Below are 6921 nucleotides of genomic sequence, written 5' to 3'. Positions count from 1 at the left end.
AGAAGTTCACATTTGTTAAGTTTCGTATTCGCTGAAGAAAATAGGAATGTTTAACTCCATTGTCAGCTTATTCGTCACATGTGCACAGGGGGCACGGGTGACCCAGCCGTCTAAGGCGTCGCAATTCGCTGTGCAGAAACCTATGATTGTGGGTTCGAATCCCGGTTCGCCCCGATTATGCTTCTAGGTTTGCCGTGATATGACTTAAATACTGATTCAAAGCGGGTGTACAGAGAATTCATGTGTTGTTGTGGTTGGGGTCAAAGCAAAGCTTTTTCCTACTTTTGTTTAGAAAATGTTTTGAATATGATTTAACTGGGGAAAAAAGAAGAAAAGTCTCAATCATAAGAATTTATTTGCCAAGAGAAATTATCAAGTCGTTCACACTTCGAACACAGATAATACCTTTACACATGAAAAGGTCGTTTCACCTGAAGACGAATCATTCATTGTGTGGCCTTGTACCAGCATTTCCTTTCTATACGACTGCCTGGGGACATTGGGGTAGCCTTGTGGTTAAAGCTTTGCCTCGTTACAACCTGTGACATCCATTGTTGGTGCCTCTGTCGTGATATTGCTAGAACACTGTTAATAGCGGCGTAAAACCACGTTCACTCACTAACTCTAATACAACTTACAAAGCAAAAAGAATATTTTCTGTAATCTTAAGAAATATGTTTGTTTGTTTGTTTGTTTGTTGTTTAACGCCGCACTCAGCAGTATTCAAGCTATACGACGGTGGTCTGTATGTGAATAATCGAGTCTTGATCAGACAATCCAGTGATTGACATCATGATCATGGGATACGCTGACATGCATCAACTAAGTCAGATAGCCTGATCCCATTAGTCACCTCTTACGACAAGCATAGTCGCCTCTTACGGCAAGGATGAGTTGCTGAAGACCTATTCTACCCCGGACCTTCACGGGTCAAGAAATATGTACTACAAGCAGAGTCCTTTGCACGATTCCGACTATACTAAAAACCTGTGTCTATGAGGCACTCTCAAATAATGACGATACCAGGTCTCCTCGAAAAGCTTCACGTATCTCCTGGGAGCTAATTCAAAACAGATCCTGTTCCAATTTATCACCTTTTATGGCAAAGCTTACACTATAACCAATGGGAGTTGGCAGAACCATCAATGTGAGTGTTATGTGCTATTATTACCCAATGGCTGTAGCTTGTGATTGACATCACACCGCTCCCGTCAACCATACCTGTCTGCCTTGATCTTGTCACATGATAATTTATGTCCCACGTCGAAAAATGCTCTATTTGTGTTGTTTAGTGACGTTTTTACGAGAGTTCCAATTAATATTTCCAGAAAAGAGGTAAAAATAGACTGTGTGAGATTCAATGGACTTGGGTTGAGAGGTAGGATTGTGTAACATAGGCGACGTGAAACGCCCACCGCATGACGTATCATCGGTACAACTTCTACAACTAAAGAAGCTAATAGCATGCTACTGCAGCTACTGCCAATCGTGACGGTTATACTACTGCTACGACGACGAGAACAACTACTACTTCTACTTCTGCTACCACGACTACTACTACTACATAAGTAAATTTTAAGTTTAACGATTTTGTTTTTTAAAATGATAAGAAAAAAGTCATTCAAATCGTATCAAATTATATCGAATTGTTTCTATTTGGAGATGGGATATCGATCACATACGAATGCTGTACCACAAAGTCGATATATCGCGCTATTGATACTTCGTGTCGGCAGGATAAAGTGACATCTTCTCTAATTGTTATATCGAGTTATCCGAATCAAGCGTGGTGTTGTCGACACCATAAAGTGGCAACGTCTTTACAATATACCGAGCTACCTTTAGTTCGAGTAAAGCGTAATGTTGTCGACGCCATAAAGTGACATCTTTACAATATTCCATGGACCCTAAATATAGATCGTATCAAGTGTCCATAGATATACCGAGCTATCAGTAGTTCGAGTAAGTGTGGTGTTGTCGACACCATAAAGTGACAACGTCTTTACGATATACCCAGCTATCTGAAGTCTGTGTAAACCACGAGGTTTCGATTTGATATAACCAGAATAAAATAGATATGGTCTCTGTGGAAACTAATTCAATCTTGTTAATAAGAGTAAAATTGCATTTATTTATATTTAAACATTCTGAATAATCAAATTGAAATTATGTTCGTTAAATGTCGGTGTTTGTTGTTTTGTGGGTGTTTTGGTGCGTTCTCACTCTGTTTGAAAATTGCGACTTGGAGACGTCCCCTAGAATTCCGTAATTTTCGGGGGGGGGGGGGGGGGGGGGGGGGGGGCGAGGTTGTCTCTGTGGGAGGGTGGGTGGTGGTCTATGTGTCTGTGTGTCTTGGGATATGCGTGCGTGTGTGTGTGTGTGTGGGGGGGGGAGGGGGGTATATGTGTGTGTATGCAGGAGAGGGGGGGGGGGGGGGGGGCGGTGTCTGGATGTGTGTCTGGGTGTGTCCTATTTTATATCACGGGAAACTACCAGTTAATGTATACAAACACGTTTATGCGCAAATCTCGATGCTAGATAGCCATTGTACCGATAGTGCCCGTATCCGTATAATCGTACACATTGCTTATGTCGCCATGGAAAATACCCATAGGAAAGGCATACGGCGCCTACGCTAATGTCGACAGGTAAAGAAACGCCTGTCTACGTTACACCACCAGGGAGCGTCAAGACAACTGGGCTCGGTCTTTCTGGGTTTTCTGAAACGTCACTTCTTTGTCTGGTGTCGTGGCATAAGCCTAGGACATGACGGCATTCCTATCCATCTGTCTTAGTAAAGCAGGATGCAATCGGTATTCGAGTATTCCAAGGTGCGTAGCATTGTTCCATATAAGAACATTTTTTAAAAATATGTTTCTTCCTAGTAGCTGAGACGAATAAATTAGTGAGTGAACCACACAGCTCCTCATTAACAAAACATAAACAAGGCCTACCGCACTGTCAGAGCATGACCTTCTAGTGTCCCACGAATAACATTAAGAAGGTCATAAATGACATCATCAAAACATTATTTGTCAGAAATGCAAGAGTTAAAATACAAGAAAAGACTGGAATGACGAACGTACGTCGCAATGGGACAAACACGGTCCTTAAATATAAATAATTACGAGTACATAACCATGATGTCCTGGGGATAATACGGGGCAAAAAAGACCCGTGAACATCCGGGTTACACTTGGTCTTCAGCAACTCATGCTTGTTGCGACTAACGGGATCGGGTGGTCACGCTCGCTATGCTCCACGCGTACCTCAGAGCCGTGTTTGAACATTGTAAGATCCGAGCGACACCCACGTGTGTGGAGCCCCACCTGAGATGTTTATTGCGGAGATAATCGTTCGTCACGTGTAGATATATGACACTTGAGGTGAAACATACTGCCCTTCTCGGCAAAAGGACTATGTACATTGCACACACACAACAAATTATCTGCCAGTAATTTATACTTTAGATTCATACACGCTGGTAGTTTGTCAGCGCTGTCACGTTAATTCACTTATCTTATATCGTATGCATACAATAGAACTACAGTGAAGGAAGTGTTTGCCATCTTGAAATTAACTGTCGGTTTTGATGTATGTATTTGATGGATGAACTGGTGTTTATTGTATTAAAATGTAATCATTAAAATTACAACACTTGTGGTCTGACATATATGGTTGTTTGAGTTTTCTAAAATTGAAAAATTAAGTCCAAGCCTTCGAGGGAAAGGTGAAATACGGAATTTTAGTATTTAGCCAATATGGTATATTTTTTATGATGTAACCCCAAAATGGTTATGGGCCGTATATATTCATTTGTGATTTTGTAATAATTGTGAGTTTGACTGCAAAGGATATATCTTTAACGCCAACTATAGTTGTGCTTTCAGCATGTGTAAATAATCGGGTCTGGGCCAGACAATTAAGTGATTGATATCATTAGCATCGATCTACTCAATTGGGATAGAATGACATGCGTCAACCAAGTCAGCGAGCCTGACCACCCGATCCCGTTAGTCGTCTCTTACGACAAGCATAGTCTCCTTTTATGACTTGCATGGGTTGCTAAATACCCATTCTAACACCGATCTCCGTGGGTCTATTATACAATGAACGCTAATGTGCTTACAGTGCAGAAGTACAAAAAGCCACCTGCTTCGTGCATGGTTTTAAATAAATTGAACTTCCTTGTTGTGGGGTCGTTGTTACTTCCGTAAGTTGGGAATATGCCAACTGGCACTGTATATCGCCTGGACGCGTCGTCCACAGAGCCGACTTGTACAAAGAAGTACCTATTGACGTAGGTGGCAGGGCATACTTGTGGTGTAGAATGGCACCTGGAGTTATTCTCTTTTAACATTTTAATTGTATCAACATTTACATGCTATCGCAGCGTGTGTATGGAAAGGGGCATCAATCTTACGTAAAGGCATTCGACTTTCGACATTGCTGAGTCTATTTTAAGCACCTATTACATACTATATATATATATGATTTAGTGAAGAGAGAGAGAGAGAGAGAGAGAGAGAGAGAGAGAGAGAGAGAGAGAGAGAGAGAGAGAGAGAGAGAGAGAGAGAGAGAGAATTACGGAATTCGAGGGGACGTCTTCAAGTCGCCTTTTTCAAACATGCATCCTCGACTATCCAGTGTATCGTATCTCCATCATAACTATAATACTTGTATCATAAAACACTGCGGGCGGTAGGGTTGTCCAGTGGTTAATGCGTTCACTTGTCACGCCGAGGTCCATGTTCGATTCCACACATGGGTACAATGAGCGAACCCATTTCTGGTGTCCCTCTCGGTGACAACCAAACACCCCATGTCACGTCATGGTATGTATTATCCAACAGCACCTACAGACGAACACTCGATAGGTACAGCACATTTTAATATTTAATATATATATCATTATTTTTGGGGGTGGGGGTTGGTATAGCGGTATTTAGCTATTATTATATATAATTATGGAGATGCCACATTAGTGGCTTGTGTGAATATATAATCAGTTTAACACTTGACAATATATATTGTATATTTTTATGTAATTAGTTTCTCATAGGCCTATACAACCGGGTGTGGCATGTACACTCCAGGCCTACATTCTGATAATAAATCAAGTGCACCACACGTTACACGTCAATAAAATCTTCTTCTTCTTTAGCATACACTTAAGACATTGTATTTACATAACTAGGTTATCGACAGTACACAATGGGCACAGGGTATTATGTTTTTCACTTTGAACAGGGGCGGTCGGGTAGCCTAGTGGTAAAAGCGTTCGCTCGTCACGCCGAAGACCCGGGTTCGATTCCCGACATGGGTACAATGTGTGAAGCCCATTTCTGGTGTCCCCCGCCGTGATATTGCAGGAATATTGCTAAAAGCGGCGCAAAACCATACTCACTCACTTTGAACAGAGTGCATGTGCAGTGGGCCCCGTATGGACTCAAGTCTGCAACCCCGTCAACCCCGACAACTGACGTTTCAACCTTGCGTGTATATTTGTTCATTTTGACACAAGGGTATGATGTGTCCCCGCTTATAAAATAATGTAGCTTGAATGTTGCTGTGTGGGGCATTAAATGACAAACAATATACACTAGACTGCCACACTAGAAGCAATTGATGTGGAAAGAGTAACAAACACTATACACTGCGGGCAAAAGAAAGTATACACCCATGTTTGGCTATCAAAGAAGAAATGGCTGTACGAAGGTATTGTTTGTTTGTTTGTTGTTTAACGCCGCACTCAGCACTATTCCAGCTAGATGACGTCGGTCTGTAAATAACCGTGGCTGGATAAGACAATCCAGTGATTGACATCATGCGCATCGATCTACGCAATTGGGATACAATGACATGCATCAACAAAGTCAGTGAGCTTGACCACCCGATCCCGTTAGTCGTTACGGGTATCGTGTATTGTGATGAGTTGTGTTTTGGACCTTAGGTTTGCAGTATTTCGGCGACTGTTTTCAGCCTACAACACTTTGATAATGTTTGTACTGTTTTCATCGAATCCAGGGGGCACGGGTGGCCCAGTCGTCTAAGGCGCCGCGATTCGCTGTGCAGAGTTGCGTCACATGGGCACGCCAGAAACCTATGATTGTGGGTTCGAATCCCGGTTCGCCCTGATTATGTTTCTAGGTTTGTCAGCACCATACCCGTGCTCGTGGGTTTCACCGAAGTGGTAAACGTCTGAGACCTGCATCACTTCAGGCTTTCTTCCAACATTAAGCTGACACGCCGCGATATAACTGGAATATTGTTAAAAGCGGCGTGAAACCCAACTTACTCACTTACTCATGGAATCCAATATTCAAGTGTATACTTTATTTTGACCGACAGTATAGACAAGCATATCGGGATTCGTGACCGGAGTTAGACGCCGGGGCACGCGTATTTCTATATGGACACCAGAGTAGGCATATTTGTAGCAATTATCTCAAAAAATATGTTCAGTTGCAAAATGCTTGCTGGTGTAGACGATCGCGAGGGCACGGATTCACTGACGAGAGGTCCCCTTGATTCCCGTTTGACAGGTGCGACTTAGGAGGGGAATGTTCACCGTTCATGCGCCTTGTCCGGGTTTAAAAGAATCGTATTAGATACAGCTCGCTAACACCTCGTCTTGCAAGAAAACTTTGAGAAACGCGCCTCCGTTTGTTTACAGATTAATTAACTCTGTTCGGGTTATTTACCCATCCAAACCGAGCTGCAAACCTCAACTGACTTTCACCTCGGACAAACTGGTCATGTGATGCGAGGAATTCACTGCTGTTCCAACAAGTGTACCTACATAGGTAAATGTCGTAAAATTGAATAATAGCATTGTAAATTATCTACGCTTTATCTGCACATAGGAATCCGTGAAAATAAAGACGATTACACATTTTGGTTAGTCTATATATCGATGCT

General features: G+C 42.3%; 1 protein-coding gene across 1 annotated transcript in view; it reads left to right on the top strand.

Annotated features, from left to right (window-relative positions):
• The window catches only part of LOC124111441 (epidermal growth factor receptor kinase substrate 8-like), a 113447-nt gene that overhangs the window by 14393 nt on the left and 92133 nt on the right, over nucleotides 1–6921 (top strand). The window lies entirely within an intron of this gene.

The sequence above is a fragment of the Haliotis rufescens genome, unplaced genomic scaffold (assembly GCF_023055435.1).
Source record: "Haliotis rufescens isolate VD_foot unplaced genomic scaffold, xgHalRufe1.0.p SCAF_6, whole genome shotgun sequence".
NCBI lineage: Eukaryota > Metazoa > Mollusca > Gastropoda > Lepetellida > Haliotidae > Haliotis > Haliotis rufescens.
This window is presented reverse-complemented; position numbering and strand designations above follow the sequence as displayed.